This window comes from Balearica regulorum, chromosome 9, assembly GCF_011004875.1.
Source record: "Balearica regulorum gibbericeps isolate bBalReg1 chromosome 9, bBalReg1.pri, whole genome shotgun sequence".
Lineage (NCBI taxonomy): Eukaryota > Metazoa > Chordata > Aves > Gruiformes > Gruidae > Balearica > Balearica regulorum.
Genome location: NC_046192.1, coordinates 21,973,768 through 21,987,829, shown reverse-complemented (window position 1 = coordinate 21,987,829; position 14,062 = coordinate 21,973,768). Strand labels below are relative to the sequence as shown.

Genomic DNA, 14,062 nt, shown 5'->3' with positions numbered 1-14,062 from the left:
TTATGCCAAGGAAAGGGCATAATTTTGGATTGATGTTCTGGAACTAATTGTATATACTAGTGATATTGAAGAAGAGCTGGGGGTTGCTGGTTTGGGGTTTTTGGGGTTTTTTAAACTGATGGTGAACAAATGACTTAGTAGTGCTTTGTGACTGCCAAACTAATACAACTGCCATCCCTGTTCTCATCAAGTACTTCAACCTTGGACCTCCTTCATGTAGCTCTTTCTACTATTTCATTTTGGTGAAATGGGCTATTTAGTAGGTCACAGGAGGAGCCAAAGCTCTGTTTTGCTGATGTGCTGAGTGGAGAGCAGTCAAAGAAAGGACAGAGGAAGACAGAAAAGCTCCAAATGTTGAGTTTTTCACGTGTCGTATCTTTCATGAGATTCCCTGCCGTTTTGCCATACCCGAGTTATGTATAAAGCAGTATTGTGCTTTATTACATATTCCACTGTAGACCCTGATGTTCAATATGAAAGATATGCTCATGATATATTCTGTGTAGCACAGTTTATCATTGAGGTCTTGTGGAAAGAATTCTAGTTGCTGAAATGTCAGTCATGAAACTAAATGGAAACTAGCCCAATTTTTAATTTTGGGATTTCTAGGGGAGCTTAGAAGTGGAAATTACTACTGATAATTTATAAAGAACTTTTATTGCTAAGGTTTTTAATAACTTCTTTAATATTTATAGTTTTTGAAATAACTTTATACACTGGGGCACATTCTTTATGATAATTTCTTTTATCATTCCTGGTTTGTGACTGTTTTTCTAATAAGGAAGATAAATAAGTTCATTCCAAGTATTGATTTACTTAAAGGCATGCTAACCAAGTAGTTAAACATTGCTCTTTTCCATAAATGAAAGTAAAATATTCATTAACCAATTAATAATATGCAGTTTTCCTAGTTGATATATAGATATGCCTGAGGCTTACATATAGCGTACTCTATATCATTATATGTTCCACTTAAAAACATAAAATTAAACCAAATGTAAATTTAAAAATACATATCAATGTTATACAATATCTAAAGAGATTGTGATAGTATGTTCAAGGCATTATTTTAAAAGCATGAAAACTGGATGTAACGTAATACCCCAGAAAATAGTTGAGCAGAGAACGTGTTTTGTGCTTTAAAAGGAATAGACTAGCTTTTCATAGACTCTTCCAAGATAATAATTGTGAGACTAATAAAATAAGTGAAAAGGAATCTTTTTGCACAGGTCTAATGAAAGCAGTTGTATTTTAACAATCTAACAGATGTCCTAAAATACAATTATTTGAGGCAGCAAATGTGCCTTAATTAAAAATCTATGACTGATTGTTATGTGGGTGTGGAGAACATCTGCTAATATCTTGATAGATACCATATAACATCTACACTCACGGTGCTAGTAAAGTCATAATCCTACTGATTGGAGGATGGTAGGGTGACTTCAGCTGTTGGCATTTCAACATTACTAACTTTCAGTGTCGGTACTCAAGGTATCCCAAGGATATCCCAAATATGGGCTACATGTTAGTTGAGAAAAGATTGTTGAGAGTATTGGATATTTTGAGTTTACATTGCATATGATGTGCAATGAGGAGGGTTTATGCAAGTAGGTGTTTCCCTTCCTCTCTGCTTATGTACTTCCTTAATCTTGCTGATTATATAACTGGTAATTTTAGAAACAACGTAAGTTTTTTTCCCATGTTGTTGTGTCTGATTTTTGTGCATACTTTTGCTTTGGTTGGTGGTCTGGGGCCATTAAATGTCCAAAGCCTACCTTGTTTGGCAAATTGTTTATGGAAACGATTCATAAGTGCAGGCAATTATGTGGAATTAATGCAGGGGTTGCGTGAATAATGGTAATGACACCCAGAATCCCCAGGAGCAGGTGTAACAAATAGCTAAGGTAAATCAAATGAACTAAAGAGGACACATTCCTGGCTTTTAGGTGCATGCAACACACAGACCTCTGCTGTTTACTATGTCTAACAGTGTAGTACATCTGGAATTAATTCTTCAGTCTTTCAGCCCACCTGTCGCTGCTCATAGCAGATATAGCATAAAAATTTGAGGATCCCTTTCCCAAGGCTAAGGTACAAGTTGCTATCTTCTCCAGTACTCTCAGTAGATGACTTAAAGCACTACGTAGCCGTAAGGGTTTCTCTTACGGGCAGAGGACAGTGGCTGTGATAACCTGAATGACTTCAGAAGGCTGATGCTTGTGGTATGAATGGAGACGCATCTGTTCCCTCCCTGTCAGAAGGGCTGCTTCTCCCTTCATCTGAAAACATAAACTAGTGTTACTGATTTGTACTGCATATAACTGAGAAATAAAGAGTACTCCGTAGCTTGAAAGTGGAAAAACAAGCCTGACATGTAGTCACTGATGTTTGATTGCTAGCAGCACTTTGGTAATACACTTTAGCATTTTTTTATTTTCATTTTTTCCTAAGACTACCATGGCACTGCCTCAAATTTTTGCTGTGAGTATGGCCTTGAATTTAACAAAAAACTTGACTCATAAATGTCAAAGTATGAGGATAAGTCAGTTACTTAATCGGAGGTAAGTGTGCCAAAACTCAGATTTACATAAGTAGCTGATTTGTGAGTTCAGCTGAATGTATCTACAACAAATGAATAAATAATTTAAGTAAAACAAAATTACAATTTATGCAGTTACTGATTTTCATGTGACTGTTCTGTGATGCAGATACCCATCCACTGGCAGTGGGTTACAGTTCTGATCTATACTGATGGACTAGTAGCTCACCTTAGGAAGAAACGTCAACGTGAGCATATTTCCCCCACTGCCACTGTTTGAATAGCTGGCGGTATATTTTAAGGCCAAAAAATGGAAATTGTGATCTAGATTTTTCTCAAAATATCTGTTCCTTAAAGAATGGAGAATTCTCCAAAATGAAGAATGCAGGTTCATCTTGGATGGAAGGTAAAGGTTAAATGGACAGGCACCAAGAATTTTAAATTGGCACGTTATATATATAATAGCTTTTAATGTAGTCACAGGTAAAATCTCTTAAATACACCAATTTGCACTTTATTTGTGGTACTATTTACTGAGTATAAAGTATTACCACTCGTGAATGTAATCACTTCTCTTTTGGATGACGCTTCAGGGTTCAACCTGTAACTAAAGAGGTAAATCTAGGAGCTGCTACCGCATCCGATGGGCATTCAAGCCCTGTTCTCTGTAAGAACGCAGAGCAGGAGCCTGCTCATCCATTTGTTGTAAGGCTTAGGGTACCGCAGTCTGACCTCTCCCTGTTTAACAGCTTTGAGTTAGTGTGTCATTATTGCTCTGGTGAGCAGAAAATCAGGGGGAGAAAAAACCACCACAGGCTAAATATATTTTCCTAACCCAAGAATAATGGCAAGCCTTGTCTGAGGCAGACCCCACAGCCAGCAGCCTGGGCCAGGAGGAGTAGGAGCTTTTGGGTTTGAATGCACCAATCAGGAAACACGCCACCCCCAGCACGAGCGGGATTGGCTGAGCCTTGCCACATGCGCTGCCCCAGATAATCTCCCTGGCAACCCAGAAGCTTCCAGAAGGGGTGGTGAGGCCTGTCGGCCTGTGAGGGGCGCTGGGGCGGGTTAAGGTGGGAACCGGGAGCGGGGCTGCCTCATGGCAAATCTGCAGGGCAAGTGCTGCTCGTTCAATGCAAAGGAAATCATACTTGCCATGGCAAGGTGCTGCAGCACTCTGGAGGTTGCAGTGGGACTGTTTGGGTTTCTCAACGTTTTTGCCTTCCTTATGGAAAAGCAGTACAGTGAAGTACAAAGGAAACAGTGGTCTTCCACATGTCCTACCCTGAGTGCTAGCCGCTAGGTAGTTGAGCAGTACCATTGCAAGGGATCTGAAGTGAAGCCAGGCACTGTAGTGTGCAACCAAGCTGATACTAAAAGTTGGTCTGCTGTAAGTTGTTTGATGGTTAGGATGTCTCCTGGCTGGGAGCTTGCTGCTGGGTTCAAGAGTGGTGAGGAGAAATGGACTGCAGAGGTCTGAGACCTCCCTGAAGTTGGGACTAGGTGCCCTGAATGATTGTGGCAAACAGTATGTCTGCTGTGTCCTGGTTTCAGCAGGGATACCGTTAATTTTTTTCCTAGCACCTGGTACAATGCTGTGGTTTGAATTCAGGATGAGAATAATGTTGATAACACACTGATGTTTTAGTTGTTGCCAAGCAGTGAAGGATTTTTCAGCTTCTCTTGCTGCCCTGCCAACAAGAAAGTGGGGGTGCCCAAGAAGGTGGGAGGGGACACAGCCAGGACAACTGGCCCCAACTGGCCAAAAGGATATTCCATACCATGACGTCATGCTCAGTATATAACTGAGAGTTGGCCGGGAGGTGGAGCAGCTTGAGAGCTAGCTGAGCATCTGCTCTGGGTGGTGAGCAATTGTACTGTGCCTCACTCATTTTGATGAGGATAATAACGATTATTACTATCTTCCTTTTATGTCCTATTAACCTGTCTATCTCAACCCATGAACCTTACTTTTTTTTTCCTTTTCAATTCTCTCCTCCATCCCGCTGTGGGGGGGAGATGTGAGCAAATGGCTGTGTGGATGTGGTAGCTGCTGGCCGGTTTAAACCATGATGTGCTGGAACAGTGAAATTGCAGCCTCCTCACTAGAGAAAACATTCTATGGTTTTCATGCCCTGCGTGAGGTGCAGGACAATGATGTAAATCCGACACCATGGCTTTCTATATGAGAAGTGCCATGTGTGGGGAGCAGTATGTATAAATTGCATCTGCTGACATTACCTCATCTTCCTCGTGGTAGGAAACCAAATAAATAATTTAAAAAAAACCCCAAAAGTAAGGGGAAATTGGCAGATTTGACTCAGGCCTATGGCCGTATTGACTGTTTGGATGATTTTAGATTAAAAGTTTGGTAGAATGCATAAAATACAACTAAGGGTCTAAACAGTTTATTCCTGATGATTTACCAAGATTATATCTTTGTGTAATTGTTTTTTGTATGACAGATCTTCAGCTCTATTCTCTCTATAATAGAGTCTAAACATGGATTGAAATAACCATAAACATAATCAGAAACAACAGTTTCAGTATGAACAAGGAAATGCTATTGGCTATTTAGAGGTTGCTCATCTTGGACGTTCATCCAGTCTGTTTCTTCTTTTTAATGTTTACTGAATATTTAATGATACTTATTATACACACAGTGCTCCTCTACATGTTTGTTTAAAAGTGAGTAGTATTTCCTGAAGATGTAGGAATGTAATAGCAATATGAAAGGCTATGTATTATATACTCATCAAATAATGAAGCATTTTTTCTGGACCATAAGCAATTCAATTATTTTGTTTCTGAAATAAGTAAAGCTTATTGAGTCCAATCAACCCTTGTTTCTAGGGAATTGTAGTTCAATTTCATTTTTAATTAGATTGAACGTTGTGAATTTCTTAGCAGTAGTAAGCAAGATCTGGCAATAAAATATGCACTCAATTTGTATTAAAAGTTCTTAAAATCTAGTGCAGGGAACTGGCAGTATATCTGGCTGATGTTTAATTGTCCAAGTACCCTATTGTGATTAATTCCATTTTTAAAAACTGCTGATGTGTAACAATTTACTTTTCTTTGATAGAACTGTATAGAAGATCAGCAGACAGCAAACAGGAAAAAGTATGGGACAAAACATTCAGTTCTTTATAAGCTTAATACCACATTCAGGACCATGATGTTAAAAATTTTGCTGTGCAAGGATTACAGGATTAAACCAAACTGCTTTTTGCTTTAGAGATGGTGGGAGGAAAAACTTTCAAGAGGTTTTTCCTCGACTACGATGGCTGTCCAGAGGCTAGTGTCTAGATTTCCAGTCAACCTAGTAGACGACAGGCTGAATTGTGATTCAGCATTGTACATGAATGATTGTAAACTCTTGATCCAGTTTGAGTTCTGCCAATTTCTGGTAGCTCTGATTTAATCAGCAATTTATTCCTTTTGTTGGTGTGAGTTTCTCTCAGCTTCGCACTGTAGAAGCTGCTGCTCTTTGCACGTGTACTGTGATTCCCAGTGCTGATTGCCTGTCTTGCATTTTCTTTACTTTCCTTTTTCTTTTCTTTTGTGGCTATATACCATCTTATCCATGTTCAGACAATGCTGCTGGGCTTCTTTACAAAATGCAAGTACTCTAGACAAGGTGGCCATTCTGTGGCTTTGGAATATACTGTAGTTCATAGGAAATTTATGTGTGGCTCTGTCACAGACAGCATCCTTAGTTATGGGGAATAATTTCCAGCAGGGATTGAGGCCAACATCACGAGAACATGTGGGTCATGTTAGAACATGTTGTTGTTCTGTTTGGTTGGCTGTTTGCCTCAGAGAATTAAATGAGTCTGCTATACATATGGTAATGGATAACTGTTATATGAGAGATGTCTGTGGGAAGGCTGGGTATACACGTTTCATTGCATGACAACTTAGTTGCTCCTTCTACTGCAAGAACAGTTCTAGTGGGGCTGAAGGATTCCAAGGACTCCTCATGACCACATCTAGTACAAAAAGAGAACAAACTAGTATGGAGATTTAATATTGTTCAAAATTGATGGGTTGAGAGCAATGAAGCCTGTCTTACTTCCCTCCAGTAGTTTCTTTTCAAGATAGTTGTGGTATGGAAAAACAACTTATTTTTTTTATTTGTAGAAGCTGATGTTCATGAACCTTTACAAATCCATTTTCTTGTGGTTAGTTCTAATTTAAAAGTCTGTTGCCCTTGAATAGCACTTATCTGACAGAAGAATGCAGTTAAAAATACACCTGATGGTAAATCTGTGTACAAAGTAGCTCTTACTCCTTACTGCCATACAACCCGATCACTTCTATACAGATTTTTTTATGATTAACTTTCTACAGTTTCTTACACTTCCCTCCTGCTTTTCCTCCCACATTCTATAGGATATCCAGGAAATACCAGAGGGAAATATCATCTCTTTAGAAATTGTTTTTAGATATAAGAAGGAAAAAATTTTGAAAATTGAAAATTGTGAAAGACATTTTCAATTTGGAAAGTGATTAATAAAAATTTCTTGAAAAAATCTTAGGTATGCACGTCAGACTCTTTCCACAAATAAATGTACTTCATGTCATCATTTCTCTGATGTTAAGTAGATGAAAGTTTTAAGGTCTTGCCATGATTTAGAGCAAGTATTTGATTTTGTATTGGTCGTAGATATGGTGCTTTATGTCAGGAATATTTTGTTTAATTCCAATGCATTATGTTTGCCGCCTTCCAAAACCTTTATGGGAATAGCTTGTAATTTATGAGATCACCATTGTCTGCATTTTTAGCTATTTGAAGTTTTATGCAGCTTAATCCTTTTCCCAGTCCTGTTTGTTCAATATAGCCATAGTGTCATTCTTTAGACAAGGGTGATGTTTGAGCTGAATAGGGAAGATGTATTTCTTTTCATCATCCCTATGTGGTCAGCCACGAAACTGGCTATATCCTCCGCCTTGAGGATTGACCAGCAAAAGCCAAAACCTCTTCAGACAGCGTTTTGCCACAGAATTTTGAACACTGTCTCTGTGATGAGAAATTAAACATTAAGTACAGTATGAAAAAGTTAAGCTGAAGCCAAAATGGACCTTTGCCATCCTGTTAAAAATGTGCAACTTGGAAGAGTTGTATAAAAATGTAGATATGTGTATCTAGGTGGGTTTTTTCTGCCTTGAGTCTTGTTTGTGTTACCTTCCAAGTACCCTGTATCTTCCAAGTACCCTGTATTATACTAGGTAATTGAAAGGACAGTGGCATCTAATTAAGTCTGCAGTATGCAAAATCTTATTTTTCTACTCAAGCAATCTGTTCCAGACATAAAAATATGTTATGTCAGTGAGGTCTTCCAACAGTTTAAATGGCACTTTCTCCTTGCTTGGTAATTTTACGTACTGCCAATTAGTAAAATGAGATGGGAGTTCCTTTCAGAGTGTCATGATTTTAATTGGAACTTCAGTATAAAAGAGTAATTAATAACTTGTAGCCTGTCCAGCTAGTGAAGCTATGTCTCAGATTAATGAACCATGTCCTTTGTATGTTGCACTATGAATTGAAAAATGCAGTAGTTAAAAACTAGTTACTGTTATTTGTCTAATTAATGCTGATCATTGCACTTAAATGTAATGACAATAGGAGAGAGCTTCTACAAATTTTTATGAATGTTTAATTTTAAACAGAGTAATAGGTAAGAAGTACATGTATGTATTTTTTCATATATCTTTGAGATATCTTTTCTTCCTCTGAAATATTATTGTGTGTATTGTTTGTTTCACTAATTATTTTTTCTTATTTTTTTTTCTTTTAATGCTCCATATGTATTATGACTTTGAATATAAAATTCTGCATGCGTTTTTGTGTGGATTACCTAGAAGGGGCAGAGAAAAGGGGATGACAATTATATACAGGCAATCAACATATAAGTGGGAATATCCATTAAGTTTTTATTTTATGAATCCATTATGTCCAGGTTTTACTATGTTGGTGTGTTAGCACTGAATGGACTTGTAAAAAAAAGTGCAATTGTGAGTCTGGCTTTAGCAAGAGGAAGACTTTTGGCCCGAAGTTATACGGAAGAGGTCGTATGCTAGAATAACATGATCCAGTATGAATTTTGCTGTACTGTCAGTAGCTGACACTTAAAGGTTTTTATTGTCTATATGAACTGTGCTGTCATTTACACTGATGCAGACATGGTGTAAAATATATTTTTTGTAATTTTGTGTGCAGATTTAAGGAGTGCAAACTGCCCAATTAAGCTTAAAAAAATCCCATGCTTAAGCATTGTATAAGTGCCTGTAGTTAAAGCATGTTTAAGCTCTTTATTTAGGGTTCTGTTACTTTGTCAGACACAGGCATATTTTGATATACTTTTCTTTTTTACAATAAAATTAGTGATAAGAGTTAAGAAAGAAGAGAAATGCTTGCTTAATTTACCACTTAAAGCTTTGCTGCCTTGGTATACCAAAGGCGCCCCTATCCAGGGCTTCTCGGTTCCTTTTCAATTACTGTGACTTTCACTTGTGACTGAAATTTCCAGGTTTTCATATAAATAAATTCACAGAGGTTGGGTATATAATCTCATGGTACTGACATCAGTCAGAAGCTCCCGGTGTATGGCATAATTGCTTTGATTCTAATTTACACAAGAGCCTCTTTCTGCTATGTCATGGTGATACAGTAGAAAGGCCTTCAAAAACATGTGAGTAGGTTCAATGAACAGCGTAATACTATCTATTAATGTGTCTATGTACAGGAGTAAGGATACAGCCAAGATATGTACTTTCATAATGTGAAATACACGCATAGGAATGCCTTCTGAAGATAACTACATTTTGAGGAGCTTTTGGCTTAAGACAGCATGATATGCTAAAGGTCTTTTTGAAATGTAGACTGTTAAATTATACTAGCATAGTGAAAATAAGCAGTAACCAGGTAAAAGAGAAATCTTAAATACCATTGTGCAGCTAGTTTATATCATTTTCTTTACTGATACATTTTAATCATTACGTAATGATTGAAAGTCTGAAGCCTTATGTGATATAGTTGAAAGCAGAATTAGATCTAATAAGAAAATGTTACTGGATTTGTACTGAACCTGGTATTGAGAAGTAGAATGTAATAGAAGGGATCCTTCAGTAAAATGAAAAGATTTGGTTTATTTTTCTTCCAGCACTGGAGTTTGATTTACCACATGCTGAAAAGCTCTTGTCGATATATATACAAATGGTGGAATGCATTTGAAAGTTGCTGTATTTTAAATTAACTTTTGCAGACATGGTGTTAGCACTACTTGAGTAAGGATAGAACCTTCCATGATGACAAAGTCACTTATTATATAGAATTGTAAGCCAATATGTCCTGTACTGAACCGCATTACCTTACATAATGTATCATTTGATAAAAGAACAGGTTGCGCTGTGGGTTAGTGAACAGGTTTTTCACAGCTTTGTTTCTCAAGGTTGCATTTTGTGGTGTCTAATTTGTGGTCGAAGTTTCTGTATTCTCTTCAATCTGTCTCTCTTGTGATTTCTTATATGTTTTTCCACCTTCCATTAAGGGGTGAGCTCTCCAGATTTTATTAATGCCTTCTCAGTGTGGTGCATTAGCAGGATCTGCCTCTTCTCTGCTCAATATCCTATTTCCATTAAACTTGCAGGAATATACTGCGATATTTCCTCCTGTGAAATAAGTCTTGTGTGCCAACTAATCAGCGGTTCAATCAGTACTGTGGATCAAGACACATAAGTGGACAAGCATAGAAAGCAGACCAAAGTAGTCTTTCAAAGGCAATATTTGTCAGTAATGGGGTTGGTATTATACCTTATAAAGCATAGCCATTACAACTTTAGGGGAGGGATAAAGGGGAGAGAGAAGAGTTGACCTTTACCAGGATAGAGAGAGGAAGACAAACCACAATGCTGATACTCTAGCTTCCTGCACATTTAACACCGTGACTGATTGCAAAGAGGTTTCACAAAGATGGAGAACTGTCTGTACAGTGGCACAGCAAGGTTCTCTGAAGGTTTGGCCATATTTTGGGACCGCTCGCAAATATAGTAGAAAGAATTGCTAATAATGAGAAAATATTTTAATTTGTAATTGGTAGGTTGATCTAATCCATAGGTACCTGTGTCATCTTTTTCTTTCTGATGTATTCATAATCATCGTTAACCATCACTTTTAGGAATATACTATGGTGTGATGCACCTCATCTGTTGATTATGCATTACTACTTTATAAATCACTTGTAAATAGAAATATTATTGGGAATCAACTAAAGGGAGAGAAAAGATGCCATGGTCATTTAATTGTCTTTATGCCATTAGCATCTTGCTGGATCAGAGACGATAGGGTGTTTGGATGCATCCAAAGAATAGTTTAGGAAGCCCTTTCTTAGGTATCTCTGCACTCTTACTTGCTGTAATCCAGATGAGACCAAAGGGTGATGTGCTTTTCTGCTCTCTGACCAGGAAATGACAGCTGAAACTTAACCCCAAATGTGGCTCCCATGAACAGAACATCATAGTATTGCTAATGCAGTCAGGCTTTTATTTTCAGCTGGAAAGCGAGAGTACTTCTTAAACAGCTACGTGCCTCAATGTGCATGTTTTTAATCTTTGAGGCTCTGTGGTTAGCAGGTAATGAGTCCGATGTACTCTCTGGACAAGAGTGAAACTTGATTACCTGATTGTTCTTGTGCTTTTTTGATGCTTGGGAGGTGCAAGGATAGGCTCAGCTGGGAAGAGGAGACCAGGGGAAAAGATCTTCAGGGAGGTTGACTTTTCTCTTAGCTGAAAGATAAAAAATACAGCTGGAGGCTAGTACCTACTGCATTTTTTCCCTGTTTATAACCAGTCATTTAAGGACAGCTGTTACCTATTACACTGGAGTTTCGTATAGAGAGGCTGTAGTCGCTTCTATTTGGTAGGTTTGATCCTGTATTCAGATCACTGACATAACCCCCTGATTGAAGCATTCATTTAGGTGCACACTAGCCTCAGGTGAGATAAAACACATTAAAGTCAGCTGTGAGAGGTAGTGGCCCCCTGCTTCTTGTTGTTTCTTTTTTCCAGCAAAGAGTTGTGCTCAACTTCCTTATCTTTGACCTAATACCCATCTGCCAGTAGGTTTGTGGCCAAAGCCCAGTGTAAAGCTTGGCTCAGATGTGGAGTACAGACCTGGTCTCTGTTACCTATGTGCCAATACAAAAGATAACTGTTTCGTCTGCAGCATTCAGAGATGGTGCAGTTAAAATGCAGAAGTTGTTTTGAGTTTTCCTGTTAGAGCAAACCCAAGTTCTTTAGACTGTGGCAATCTGCCTGTATAAAGAATTGGTTTTGTGTACTCTTGCAGGTCAGTTATCTTGCTCTCCTGTCCAGAAACTTGAATGTGTTATTAGGGTGCCCTCTTAATGTATATACAGCTATTGATGTTATTGTACTTTACATTCAAGCAATACCTTATTATATAAGAACCTCTCTGAGTAAAATAAGGGCTTCCAAAATCACTAGTCACTACTTAAAATAGAGATGTGTCTTTTCACTGCTTTAGCCACATCATCTTTAAAAGGCAATGTAATGGTGCCTTATGGTGTGTAGAGTTTACAAGGCTAATCTGTCCTCAGTTACATGACAGAGCCTTTGATAAAGCAGCATCTCATATTAGATTAAACTGAGTCCAGAATGTTTTATGGGGCAATTTAATATACTGGATTGAAAGAGTTACTGTTTTTTAAGTGACTTTAAAAACTGAGGATTTAAGCAGCCATAAACAATGAAAAGGTTAACAGTGGGCACCAGCATCTGTTTTCTTGTCAAGGGTTCTGCTGTTTCCATTTTATTCTGAGTTGTTTGTGGCTTCGGGAGAGGGAGGATGCATACACCCAAAACAATAAGGAGCAGATTCTGCCGTTGGTTGGTTCTGCAATCCATTGCTTTGATTAGATGTGTACCAGTTTGCTTGAAGGACTCAATCTACAATCTTTAGCCATATAAGAAAAAATTCAGTACCTTCCTCAGATTCTTGGTGCTAGAGCACTTATTTAAGATGAAAATGGAAGCAACAATGCTCATTTATTGTTGGCATAGTTGTGATGTCACTGTTGGAAAGTTAAAAAGCACCAATTATAGCTGAAATCTGAAAGCTGTTTTATAATTTCACATGTACAACACAACTCCTTACTAGAGATTGTAGCCATGGCAGCAGCGGTTGCTGTGCTTTGTGAATAACAACTGTGTAGTTACCTTCTCTCAGTGAGAGAGAGGAATTTAGTAGTGATTTTTGTTAAGTACAAAGTTTTTAAAACCCTCTTCAAAAAACAAAACAAAACTGCATCTGTGTTTCCCGTTTTCTACACTATTAAAAAAGACTAGAAATGAAGAAAAAGATACTGGATATGGATGCAGGGAAAAAAAAAAAGGACAACTGTTATTTTAAATCCTGGCTGTTAAATTGTTTAGCTATGATGTGTCCTGCTTCTCCTGTAGTGTCCCCACCCCTTTTATTGTGTAATCAAATCCTGGCTGAATATCGGAATATGAGCATGAATTGGAAACAGAACAATAACCTGCCATTTTGGAAATTTTTATTCCTGCATTACATTTAAGGTCTGTAATACACTTTTAACCTTTTACATTTTCAAACATCTGTGCTAGTTGCTTATGTTCTCTCTCACACACTCATATTCACCTGAATCGAGTTCTCTCAGACACTATCCCTTTTCATCTAGGGACTGCTTGTTTGAATAAGGTATCTGGGATTACACAGGTGATTCGCAGGTTCACTTGCATGTGTTTGTCTGAATTCAGACTGTAGTGTCAAAATCTTAGCGAATCACAACATTAGACATGTTTACTTACAGAAATTGCAAATAGTAGGCTGCTATTTTTATAATTTTTTTTCTGTCTTGACTTTCAAGGAAAGCAGAACTAAACATCAAATGCTTTCGAGGCTTAAACTGAATGCCATATATTCATGTAATTTACATACTTGTAAACCCACAAAGAATTATGCATAAACATTCCTTAAAACCAACAGCTAGGAGATAAATTGAAAAAATGTATATACACAGAGAAAAATGAAGGGTCTAAAAGACAGAAGAGAAGGCCAATTGAACTGAGAAACAGAAGTATAGTAACAAGTTCTCAGGTTCCTACAGAATCAGTGTGTAGTCCGGAAACTTGCAGTCATTCCTCAGACCATTTGGAGCCAGTTGGAAAGTCATCAGTAGAGCATAGTGAATAATCCTTAAATGCCAGAATTACTTCTGTCTGAAAAATTAATACAATTTTGTGTCATTGCTGTAGTCTTCAGTCAATTCCAAATATGCAGAGCATTACACAGAAAGGTCATCTCATTTCATGGGAGTATTTGCCACATTACAATTCGATTTCATCTGATTTGGAATAAAATCCTTTTATTTTTCAGTCCTCTATGAAAGGGGGGAAACCTGAGGTTTTTCAGTCAAAGTTGATCTATAGGGTGCTGCAAGTTATGGTGCTTGGATGCTTTTGTCCTTGACTTTGGAG

At 37.7% G+C, this 14,062-nt stretch overlaps 1 protein-coding gene across 8 annotated transcripts in view; it reads left to right on the top strand.

Annotated features, from left to right (window-relative positions):
* NAALADL2 (N-acetylated alpha-linked acidic dipeptidase like 2) overlaps positions 1-14,062 on the top strand; it is a 488,624-nt gene that overhangs the window by 291,812 nt on the left and 182,750 nt on the right. The gene's annotated exons all lie outside the window — the stretch shown is intronic.